This window comes from Berghia stephanieae, chromosome 3 (assembly GCF_034508935.2).
Source record: "Berghia stephanieae isolate SIO BIC M18660-M18661 chromosome 3, UCSD_Bste_1.3, whole genome shotgun sequence".
NCBI lineage: Eukaryota > Metazoa > Mollusca > Gastropoda > Nudibranchia > Aeolidiidae > Berghia > Berghia stephanieae.
This window is the reverse complement of record NC_088362.1, coordinates 87248831-87262631: the sequence shown is the minus strand read 5'-3', so window position 1 is coordinate 87262631 and position 13801 is coordinate 87248831.

The window sequence follows — 13801 nt, the reverse complement described above, 5'->3', positions numbered from 1 at the left end:
AAATTAAAAGTTCCTTGTGCTCATCAATCTTAGCATCAAAGGAGAAAGGAACAAATGCTAGATAAAAGACAAGCAAAAGAGAGGTTGTAAAAAAGAAGAAGAAGAAGAAGAAGAAGAAGAAGAAGAAGAAGAAGAAGAAGAAGAAGAAGAAGAAGAAGAAGAAGAAGAAGAAGAAGAAGAAGAAGAAAAAGAAGAAGAAGAAGAAGAAGAAGAAGAAGAAGAAGAAGAAGAAGAAGAAGAAGAAGAAGAAGAAGAAGAAGAAGGAGGAGGAGGAGGAGGAGGAGGAGGAGGAGGAGGAGGAGGAGGAGGAGGAGGAGGTGAAGGAGGAGGAGGAGGAGGAGGAGTAGATAAATAAGCGACAATCGGTAATCAGGCCTGAGGTTCGCTCCAGTCGAGGCGGGCTGATTTTTTGGGATGTTTTTTATTTCTTGTATATTTCTCTCTGTTTTGTCTGGCACTGTTTCACACACACTTCTCCAGATCTTTATTTGCTCCTTAATTTGTCACATTCATTTGATATGATAAATCCTCTTAACACTGCAATTGGCTGATTAACTATCGGCGGTAACAGTCAGACACACAAACCAGTACACACACACACACACAAACACACTCACATACATTCATACAGACATACACACACGCACGCAAGAACACACACACACATGTATATATATATATATATATATATATATATATATATATATATATTATATATATATATATATATATATATATAAACACAAAACGATAGTTCAAGGGAGAAAACTCAATAATGTTTGACGTCTGTGTAATGATGAATGAGTAGCATCCCTTGATAATTTTACTTTTTAGGTGTACTTCAATTTCAAAGGCCTTTACCTTTAGTAAATCAAAATTTCAAATTCGTCGATAAAATCATCAAAGTCTGACTATCTACCTGTTATACTCCTAATGATTTTATTGATGAATATATTTTTTCTGGCAGAGGGTGAATGTTAGATATCGTGAAACAAAAACAAACTTGTCGGTGAGTAGCTGCCAGTGTAGATGATCAACTGTATTCTGCTCTTGACTTGGAATTAGATCTACTGTCAGGTTCGATTTTAAAATGTCAAGAAGGCTATGTGGTCTAATAGTGTGACACTCGCCTTCGGATCGGAAGATCCTGGGTTCGAATCTCGCTCTGAGCGCCGGGTAGTTGAGTCCTTGGAAAAAGCTCTTTACTCACATTCTCTCACCGTATTCAGGTGTAAAGTGAGTACCTTATTATTTTCATTATTATCATCATCATTTGATTATTATTATTATTATTATTATTATTATTATTATTATTATTATTATTATTATTATTATTATTATTATTATTATTATTATTATTATTATTATCATTATCATTATATTATTATTATTATTATTATTATATTATTATTATTATTATTATTATTATTATTATTATTATTATTATTATTATATTATTATTGTTGTTGTTGTTGTTGTTGTTATGACAATTGATTCCTTGGTTCAAATCTCGCTCTGAGCGCCGATAGTTGAGTCCTTGGAAAAGTCTCTTTACTCTCATTCTCTCACCGAACTCGTGTGTAAACCTACCTGATTGTTAAAAGCGTTGTGTTTGTCCGAAAAAAGTGTAATTTCGGCACACAGTCTCGTCATTCATGTTAAGTTTTGCTGTTGGCTCGGGACCACTTGTAGAGAGTTTTGAGCACGTTTAGTGGATACTGCGCTAAATAACAGCTCAAGAAACTAAGGCAGATTTTGGGAACATCAATTAGTCTCTGGCACAATGAAATCAGGGCGACCTGGAATGGGATAAGGATATGGATATAGCAAGATGGCTATCACAAGATCAGACAGGAAGCCTGTGAACCTTAACCTAAAAAAGTCGACCTCCCACCTCCACATTCAACGGTACTGTCTTAAAGGCTCCATACACGCACGGTTTTGATAGGCGTCCGAACCACGATCAGGCAAACCGGGGTGAAAACGCAATGTGTGTGGCCAAATACCTGGCCGATAAACCTAGGTACGGTCCATCGCTCGCAAAGCCCGCTTTGCTTAATATTTTTCGAGACGATCGGCGATCGGAGGCGTGGCAGTATAAAAAATTGGACAATTTTTTTCGGATTTTCGCTGTTTTGACGTCAGATTCATGATCAGCGTCGAATTTACAATAGGTTTGATACCAAGAACTATGTTTTTACTCCAAAAATTGATGAAATTAGAAATAAATTTTAATTAATATTGAGGCTATTTGGCCGACAGAACAGGGCCCCTCCCTGTTTTGTGATGGATCAAGTGGTATGACTCTCGCTTTCGGATCGGAAGGTTCAGGTTTCGAGACCCGCTCTGAGTGGTGCAGAGTTGAGTCCTTGGAAAATGCTCTTAACTCACATTCTCTCACCGTACTCAGGTGTGAAATGAGTACATGACCGTTCGTTGTCTTTGTTGGGAAAAAAATGTCCCATCGCCTGACAGGCGTCATGTCTTGTCTTTCAAGTTTAATATTGCTGTTGCCTTGGGACCCCTTGTAAAGCGATTTGAGCACGTGGATATTGCGCCAAATAAATGCTGTGTTATTATTTTTTTAAATAATATTTTTATAAATGTTGCGCCAGGAAGAGGTAGATGGCAAAAGTTTCGTTCATACAAAATAAAAAATAGTTTTCATGATTTTCAATGTAATGATATAATAATATGCCAGTTCTTTTTTTTTTTTTTTTTTTTTTCCTCCTCACCCGTTGTCGCGACATGACGGTCGACCTTGACACAGACATTTGGGATTGGCAGATGCCAAAAAGCCTTGACTACGTGATGACAGGGGTGGGCATTGTAACCCTGAATTATAATCTACAAACAACGCCCCCCCCCCCCCAACTCCCCCCCCTAAAAAAAAAAGAGCTGTGTGCGTGTGTGGGGTGGCGGTGGTGGTTGGGGGGGGGGGGTGCGAATGCGAGTAGTCCCGAGGAGTGCCCGTTTAACCTGCCACGGGAACACTGTCGATTTGTTTTATAAATAATATAATAATAATAATAATAATAATAATAATAATAATAATAATAATAATAATAATAATAATAATAATAATAATAATAATAATAATAATAATAATAATAATAATGACGATAGATAACAAGTCCACAAAATGGAAAAATTTCCGTGGTCTACGTTGTTTTTAAACTTAAATCGGATTGTAAATGTATGGATGTTATGCGTATTGGAAAAATACTCACGACATCTCCATCGGGGTATAACATATTAACACACAAAACTGCAAACGCGAACGTTCATTGTCTGATTGATATAACTTAGTGATAAGTTAATTATAAAATGCTGTCTAAAAGCAATAACAACGGGTTGACTAACGTCAAATTCATTCCTTCTATTGATGCTCTGTGTTAAATTAAAATACTCACAAAGTCCGCCAGCCAGAAATATCACTCCAGCCCAAAGATCTACATGGAACCTTGAACGTTATAGTCTGATATATTTTAATGAGAACTAATCATAAAAATGGGTGTCTAAAAACAATAACAATGAGATGAGTGACGTCAATTTGGTTCCTTTTATAAATATCCAAGAACTTTACTCACTCCATCCGCTCTCTCCTCCTTCAATACATATGAATCTATTCTCTCATCACTTTTTTGTGCGGCTATGCATGTGATCTTGTGAAATGACACTCGCCTTTGGATCGGACGGTACTGGATTCGAGTCCCGCTCTGAGTGGCGCATAATTGAGTCCTTGGAAAAGGCTCTTTACTCGCATTCTCTCACCTTGTTCACTATTAAAATGAGTACCTCGCTGTTTACAGCGTCGTCTTTGTCGGGAAACAATTGCAATATCGCTTAACAGTCATGTCTCGTCTAACATGTTTTTATGTTGGCCAAAGACCCTTATAAAGTGATTTGAGCACCTTTATTGAATATAGCGGTATATATAGCGCAAATAAATTTTTCTCTCTTTCTCTTTCTTTCTCCCCCCCCCCTCTCTCTCTCTCTCTCTCTCTCTCTCTCTCTCTCTCTCTCTCTCTCGACATGTTAGATTATTATAGCTATTGCTACATATGATGCGAATATCTTGGACGGTTATTGATGCTATGAGTTTAGGTAAAATGCTTACAACATCCACCAGTCGGAAATAACGTACCGTCACACAAAACTACGAGTAACCTTGAACGTTAAAAGTCTGATTGATATAATTTAGTGAGAACTAATTACCAAAATGACTGCCTTGATACAATAACAAAGAGTGGAATAATGTCAATTTCGTTCCTTCAACAGTCTAATTGATATAATTTAGTGAGAAGTAATCACTATTGTGCGCAAGACGAAAGATAGAATAACAGACAGTAACTGGGATCGTAGCCTCACTATTAATTAAAATTTATTTCTAATTTCACCAATTTTTGGAGTAAACACACAGTTCTTAGTATCAAACATATTGTAAATTTGACGCTGATCACGAATCCGACGTGAAAACAGCGAAAATCCGAAAAAAATTGTCCACTTTTTTATACTGCCACGCCCCCGATCGCGGATCGCCTCAAAAAAATATCTCCCCGTATGTGGGCAAAAATCATCTGCGATAAACGCAGGGATCGGGTCACGGCGATAGGTCATCCGTCCCGCTATCAGCAGATGTCGGCGTCTATGGGGGGCTTTACATTGACAAAACAGTATTGGTTTTGGTTGTTTGTTTTGTTTTGTTTTGTTTTTTTCATTTTGGTCAAAAACATTTTTTCAAATATCGACCCATTAAGGTGTCGGCCGACTAATCAACAAGTCTCAAAACCTTTGTTTAAAAAAAAAAAGAAATATTTGAACTCTCATGCTCAGGTTTGGAGCGTTTTGACAAGTTGGACATTATCGTTGACGTCGTTATTTGAAGTCAAAGTTTTCTGGCCAAAATGAAAAAAAAGGATTCAGTAAGTGTACAGCAGCAGCTTCCGATAGTAGCAAACTACAATTTATGACAGTCTATCCAGGCAGCGAAATCGTCACCGAATACGTGTACAGTCTCGACCCGCCCATCAGCTGTGTCACAATGCAGCGCTCAACAGCTTCAGGGTCTTTGCCACAATGTGTACACGTGAGAGAGGTTGAAAGCCCCCATTTATCTATTTCTAGACATTTCTCTATTCACAGTCACCAGTGCCACCTCTTTTTGGTACAGAAGCCCAGCCGGATAGCTTCTCTCCCAGTTTTGACAAGACAATGTCCCTGCTCCCACGAGGGACCGAATTTTTCAAAGTTGACTTTCATCTCGTATCTGCAACCCCGTCCTTAGTCAGGGAAGCAAAGTACGTGTTGTCGGAATTTGATTCGGCTCTTACTAGGGGCACCACCGTCCATTATGCATATGGAAATGTTTATACCCTCTCTATTTTGTCAAGTCAGTGCCGGATAATCGTCTCTCACCGGACGTTGGGAGGGGGAGGGGCTGGATTGCTGCCATTATCGGACCCAATTCAGTGGGTGCTATTTTCAATATACCGACACTATATGCCTGGAGTTTGTATGTACCTACTTTTTCTATATTCCAGTTTCTATCCCACACTTTGACACAATACTACACGGCGAAATAGCATAGTGCCAGGGCGGAGGTCCTTAGAAGTGTCTGGTCGGTATCCCAAGCTGTTCCTGTCAGCTTCTTCAGAAGACTCTTTGAGTTTCTCTATCAACTGCGCAATCCCTCGAGATGGACCAGATAAGTAAGGCTACAGTCCAGCCTGAACTCCATGTCATTCGGGTCGGGATCCAATTTCTTTTCCAGTCCCCATGCATGGCCGCTAGAATATGCACAAGTCGAGACTTTCCACCATTATTTCCTTCCGTCTGCCAGAGATTGAAATAGTCTATCGGCTATGTCCTGGGACTTGGTCTGACGGCCCTCCATGTATAGTCGTCTTTCCCCACTCCTCCGTCAAGCGCAAGGTATAGAATTTCTGTTTGTCTCGTGGAATGGAGCCGTCTCGTGGAATGGAGCCATGCGCGTTCGTAACCAGTAACTTGATAAATCGGATTATGTTCACGGACTTAAGGGGAAATGCGAGGTAGACATGATCGATAAACGAAGTAAATTCATCCTAGTCCGTCTTCAGGAAGTTACATCTGCAAAGTGGGAGGGACTGTGTCTTCAGGATTGTCGCCTCAGCTGTGACAAGTGCTAGCTGTGTAGGAAGTCGCCAAGAACTATCCGCTTATCCTGTAATCGCTCTCTGTTAGTTCCCTTTGTCATGAGAGCAGGTCGGGAGTAGCGTACAGCAGATTATGATTTAAATGTTTCATTAAACCAACAACAAAAGAGGCAAAGAGTGCCAAGATGAAACAAGATTTTAAATGAGGTACTGAAATAAACCGTTAAGCTTTAACTTTAAAATTTCATTCTAAAACAGCGAAAAATGAATAAATATGTTTTTGTTTTTATGGGTTTTACGGCGCTCGCAACACATAAGATCATATCAGCGCAAGTAAAAAGGAAGAAAACGGGATAGTAATAAGTTCGAGAATTACAATTAACGCACATAAGAAAAGGTAAGACAAAGGGGAATTGGTTCAAATAGGAAACAGATGTCCATTCCAAGAGCACACCAACTATCAAAGTACTTAGTTTGAGATCACCAAAAAGTCTCATCGAGACACAAGCACAGATCCCACTAAGAGGAATACACTCAAATGTTTACAAATCATATGTTAAAAATGAAAAGAGTAACAGTACATAACAGAGAGATGATTTACAAGGAAAAAAATATAATCTCCCAAAACTATAACTATACATTCCACTGTTTCGCTCTTAGCCAAGGACTCCGACCAAGGTCAGGACAAAACCAAGCAATCTCATTCCAAGACAAAGACAGAAAGCAATTGGAAAACAGATAAGAGGGGATAGAAGACACAGCAAATACCTCCCTGCACCCTATGGGAGGTAGGAAGCCCACCCAGGATGAATAAATAGATGAAACTCACAAATAACAAATAATAAAGTGTAATACAATGATATAACTAATATTTTAATCATACAAATTATATCACAAAACGTTGACAATGGACAAAAAGGTCAATGACATAAAGTTGTAATAAATAGTTTATGCCATACATTTCATGACTCTCTCGTGACTTATTAAGAAATCTAATACAAATATAGAATCCGTTTTGTTTTTGTCGCATAAGATGAATTCCCATGTTATGAGTAGATTTTACAGTGGTCATAATTTACTGTTTGATTTATCAAAATCACCGAAGAAACAAATTAATAACAATCAAAGTCTCTTTTTTTTCTTCAACCAGAGTGTCATCAAATGGAGGACAAAATAAAACACGTTTGACTGCATTATATAAAGAAAATTACTCAAGGCAAGAAAGGCGCGTAATGGTTAAATGATACATGTGGGGAGGGGGGGGGGATACTTTTATTGGAGATTAAATCCCAACTTTGTATCACTGGGATGATAAAATAATTGAAACTAAGTCGACTAAAAGCTAAATGATAATAGAGCAGTGTGCAAGTGTTTAAAGAATGGTCCCGTCGACTGCAGAATCGAGAGAAGAAAGAAAACCCCACCTCAACCATTCCGTGAAGGATTGGTTTGACAACGAAAAATAAAGCTGATAACGAATTGCTGAACAATGATTAAGATGGAAAAGCACCATTGTAAGACATGGACATATTCAATACCATCACGTCATTTTGGACAGATTAAATTGATTTAAATTCATTGATATTATCTTTATTATCATTTAATAAATACGTAATGTAAAAATTAAAAAATACCCGAGAAACAGGGAGATATAATTAAAGGATACTTTTGATAATGATATAATGAAAAAAGAGCATATAGAAAACAAGAAGACGCAGGTATATAATAATATACAACATATAGATATGTTGGCGAGTTTAGCATAACTTAAATTGTAGCTGAGCTGAAAGATTAACACATTTCTTGGCTAAAAAGGCCTGCCATTCTTTTCCCAGAAAAAAAAAGAAAAATAAACTTTAAAAAACAAACCCCAAAAAACTTTATAATAAAAGAAAAGAAAAAAAAAAGTCAAAGGACAAAATCAAAATTCTACATTGGAAAAGACGATCATCTATATAGGTGGGGACATAACTACAGTCCTCTGGCAAAACATGTCTTTCCCTATCTTCGACAAAATATTTTACTTCAATTTCATCCTTCACAAAGTGTTATACCCATTTGATGGCATCCCTCTCGACACCACAACAAGGCCACAAAGTCGCATGTAAATGTCAAACGATACAAAGGGAGATAAGAGTTCCCAACGGTCAATACCAATGAGGAACTCCACCCTAGCCCGAACAGGAATTCCAAGTACATGTAATTATAAATTAATTCTATCATCATCATCCATCTTGGCTTGTACTCTTGAGCACGTTGCCGGTCAGCTACCTCCACGAATCACGATCCTCTGAGGTGTGCATGAAGTCTGAGATGCTTTTTAAATCACTTTTGGCCATTCCTAGGTTAATTAAACATGTCATTGTCTGTCTTCCTCTAGCTCTCTTTCCTTCGATCATCCCAGATGTTACCAACTTTTCTATTCCGTCTCTTATCCACACATGCCCCTGAAAACGTAACTGCCTCTTTCTGGTGACATATATCAATATTCTTCCTTTTCTCACCTTCGCCAACACTTTTTCGTTCGTATAATTGTCTGTCCATGATAACCTCAATATTCTTCTATACATCCCCAGCTCAAATGCCGCTAACCTCCTAGTACATTCTTGTCCAGCTGAGCTTATCCATGTCCACTTCTTCCTATCGTGGTTTTCAACCATGTATTGCCAATGGTAAGGTTTTCCGATCTGCACCAGACACGTCTTTCCCCTCTTTCATATAATTTGGTACCTAGTCCGTGGGGACCAACAATATTTTCAACTCTCTCGTTACCAACCTTAGCATTGAAATCACCTATTATTAAACGAATTATTTCATTGGATTTACATTCCTTTAATGTCTGTTCCATATCTTGATAGAATGTCTCAATTGTGTTTTCGTCACTGTCTGATGTTGGGGCGTATATTTGAATAATATTAACGTTAAATGGATTTCCTTTCAACTTGACTAAAATAACCTTTTCTGAGATAGCAACATGATCTAAATAGCACTTTGATGTTGATTTTTGTAAAAGAATTCCAACTCCTTTCTCTTGGTTTTTCCACCTGCATAATACAATACAAAATCATCTTCTTTCACGTGTTAATTTGGAACCGTTTCATTTCTTAAATAACGTTTTCAAATTTGCCTAAATGGTTTGCGTTCAATAAGATGCAGATTGAATTTTTAATCAAGACGAATTGAAAGTAATGTTTTAAACTTATACTATGTGTACTTGAATGTGTACTTGAATGAAAGTGTGAATCAACGAATTATTGTATTTTCTAAAGTGTAACATATTTTGAATCAATGTGTCTTTATTTTCATTTAAACTAGCAATGACTATCCCGCACAAATCTTTGGACCTCTTTTTCGCTCACGAAGTGCCCGAATTCGCGTCAAAATATGGGACGAAGCCGTTTCGTATATATGCTACTTAAAAACATTAATTACGACGCTGTTTATCGATGAATATGACTGAAAGTTGGCACACAGTTAGAAAAAAGATCATTTTAGATTATGTCAAGCGACAAAACTCGCGCAATTACCTTGGAGTAAAATATTTCTAAAACTACCGAGCGTGGAGGTTTTGTCGCTGACAAGGTAATACATGAACATTTCTTCTTTTTGGTTGTAAAATTTCATAAGAATATGACGAGTACTTTTCCCGTATTTTACAAAACACCATCCTATTTTGCTCTTCAAGTTTCAATCTTTTAATCTATTTATTACGCAAGATACAACCAAAGGTCGAAAAAAAAAGGCCGAAAAAGCGTCCCATATTTTCGCGTTTTTTTCCTCTTTGCGGGTCATCCAAATACATGACACCTTTGAAACTGCATAACTTGTTTATTTATGAATGGATTTTCAAAATTCAAAACCATTTTTATTCAGTGGAGATAGGGCTTTGATTTTAGACCAAAAAAAAATCCTCAAAAAGGGAAAAAAACATTTTTCATAGTCATTGCTAATTTAAACCGTCTCGAGTTTTCATACTTCTACTTTAATATCTGTATCATCGATGTATTCAACGAAAGTGGATATGCACTGGAAGGCTGCTTTACACAGTGCTCTCAAAATTATTGCATTTTACGGCTGTTTTCAGTATTATATCTATATAGGACGAATTTCGTTTCATATTCAGAGGATCCCTTATGACTTTGTGCTGTTGTTGACGAAATTTCGTGGATTTTTAACAATTAATGTAGCCATATTTTAAGGTTTTGTAAAATTTTGAAAGGATTTTATCAACCTTAAAGGATATTTTTGGTTAAGTTTTCCGATTTTAAGGACAAACACAGTGAGTTATTTTAATCTCCATTTTATTGGCTCATTTAGGCACCTCTAGCTTTAATCGAATTACAGCGGTCCACGATGGATATCGAAAATGACAACACATTATTATAGTTATAACTATTCACCCCAACACATATGAACAATACGACATAAATGTAGAAATTGTGAACACTTTGAAATCTTTTGAATTATTCAAGCCATGAAGAAAAAAAAAGGAAAGATAGGTGGAAGGAAATAAAAACAGAAACAAAGAGAAGCCAAAGAAAACATCAAACACAACTCAGTCAAATTAAACTGCAATAATTTAAATTCTACTAATAACAATGACGGGAGGCAACGGAAAACCACCGTCACTAACAAACTTCACAAAGGCATCAGCTGTCCCGAACACGTTGAACGTTTCAAACTGGTGCGAAATGAAACATTGCCCACGTGGAATATACGTAATTTATCTCTATATTGACCGCAAAAAAAGTTGTTGGCAGTCTAGAGAAGAAAAACAATTCGGGAAAATTCTTAAACACCATCCCATGACGGAATACCAACAAAAATAAGTTTTAAAAAGTAATTAAAGGTGTATGAAGTAGTCATTATGTGGAATAGTCCATACATTAAATTAAATGTCACCAAACATAATCAGGAATCAGCCACGTGTTTTACATCCTTATTACCCAACATGAAGTGATGAAAGTCACTACAACAAAGAAAAACCACGATATGCAATTAATCTCTCAGAGCCAGCCAGGTGGTTATGACCTTTTGCCGTACACTGACAAAAGAAAACATGTTAACAATTGTCTCAAAACAAGAATTAAAGGAATTATTCCCATATTTTAAAAATACGATACAATTCTAATCTTTAAAATGTCATATCAAGGCAGATATCTGTGATAAAGCCATTAAAAAAAAATAAAATTAAAAACATGTAACTTATAAAGGCACAAAATGTGGCAAATTGACGGCACATAATAAAAATCAAAAGATACATGACATTCAACATTAACAGTTATCTTGCTCATGCTTAAAATGACAATGAAAGACAAATAAATTATTTATACATTACATTAAATGATCACTGGCACAAGTTATTTTGATCTTAATATAAATGAAACAAGTAGTAAAATAAACAAATTCAACAAATCCCACTTCAGACATCACAAGTCTCCTGACAGGTACGGTAAGTTGGGACATCTTCAATACAGGTCATCATACAATGCCATCGTCAAATCTTTATTATTTGTTACGTGCCTCCTCAATCTGATATTATTTCGGGGTGAACCAGACCTTGAATATTGAGCTCAAAGTGTGAATGAAATAAATTAAATTAATGAAATGCTTTTGTTTAAGAGAATGAATGCAGTTTCTTAAACAGCAAGTGACTTGCTCCTCCATCAATCTGGCATTATTTAGGAATGACCTAGAGTGGTGAATCCAAAGAGACAACTCATCTTGAGGTCAAGTCCCTATGAATTTTCAAATTGAAAAAAAAAAATCACAAGATTATTCTTCAATTTCGAATGGATTTAACAATGAACAAAATCTATCTTCACAATCAAAATAATGCAAAGTCGAGCTCAGAAAATCAGTGCGTTGCTTTTAAAAGCGAACGTCTTTTTGAGGCACTCGTCTGTTCATGAAGAAAATTGGGTTTAAAATCAAAATTTTCCTAACAAGGATTTTTTTTAAAGGAACAAAAAACACCTTCTCAAATGAAAGCATTTGTTTAACTCAATTTTTAAAATATTGAAGCGTAGGGATAAATGTTAAGCATCAGGTTTACTCCACATGATACTTTCTAGAGACGAATGGTCATAACTTCTATAACTTTCTATAACTTCTAAGTCCATTTCCGTATCTGATGCATCTCGATAAGGAATCAGATGTCTTAGTGGTTCACATAGAAAACATAACATATGGTGGTAAAACCTATACATAGTATTTGTATTGAGGGCTGTTGGTTTTCATCTAACACACAAAAAAAATCAAATTTAAGGAGAATATCCGATTTTCTAAGATCCCTCCAATCAAGTATAAATTGCTCAATATTCTTAGCCATCAAAAAGGAGAAGATCATTACAATAGGTAATATTGAACATTTCATAAAATCTCTGTTACGCTCACTGTCCACTCATTTATAAATTTGACAAATTAATGGGCTAGAATATCCGACATTCAGGGAATCGGAACATGCTGTTTCCATGCCATCAGTCCGGTAATCCGCCAGATTTCGTCGCCAGAGCTCCAGAGTCAATGATTCAAAAATGATATCACAGTAAATTTTGAACCGCTGAGAAAAGATTTTTAACCCTTCATATATTTCATTCTTTTTTATTCTTATATATTTCATAATAAAAGCGGATGGATGAGAAATCAAAACTCTCCACAATGATGTCTGAATCTCATTTTTTTAAAAATTAAATCCTCCTTATGTGCTTCTACGCGACATTATGAAAAGACAATGCTACAATTATGCAAGTAATTTAAGTTGATCAATACACTGATTCTACTATTATAACATAGAGTATAAAAAAATATCAGTAATTGGTAGGATATCACAGTTTGTTGCAATAACTAAATAAGATAAAATATAAAATAAACGAAAAAACAGATTCTTTGATACTGCCAAAAAAAGCAAATCTATAGGGAAATGGGAAAGGGTTTTCTTGTAATTGTGACTTAAAAGTAAAATAAAGTAGTGGTCGAAATGGCATCTCTGTATAAGGGGTGAGGAAAAGTGGAGAAGATGTATTTTGTGGTGGAGATTTGAAATAAACATCAAACCACAGATAATCAGTTCGCCTTTCAGCAGAGATGATTTCTCATATAAAAAATCAAAAACAAACAAGTAAACCATTGGACGACTGACAATAATTATTGTACCTTTCATAGATATAACATGATCACGTTATATTAATTTTATCGCAATAATGTGCTTCAAATGACAAATAGATAAATATAATAAATTAATAAAGCGGTCTGCAATCAGAGATAAGACAAACTGTCAATAAGAAAGGTGACTTTGCAAGCAAATGGTTACCGTCATTTAAGTCCTACGAGAGATGAATATGAGTCAAAAGGAGAAAATTATCTTGGTAGGCCATTCTTAATTATTTCCTTACCAGCCATTTTTCAGAAAAGTTTTAACAATTCACTCCAAATATAGATTAATTTGCTAAATCTCACGAGTAACAAAAACGCACCATGAATATTTCTGTTCAGAAACAAACATCGCTACAAGAAGAAGAAGAAGAAGAAGAAGAAGAAGAAGAAGAAGAAGAAGAAGAAGAAGAAGAAGAAGAAGAAGAAGAAGAGAAGAGAAGAAGAGAGAGGAAAGGGGGAGGAGGAAGGAGGAGGAGGAGGAGGAGGAGGAGAAGAGAGAAGAAGAAGAA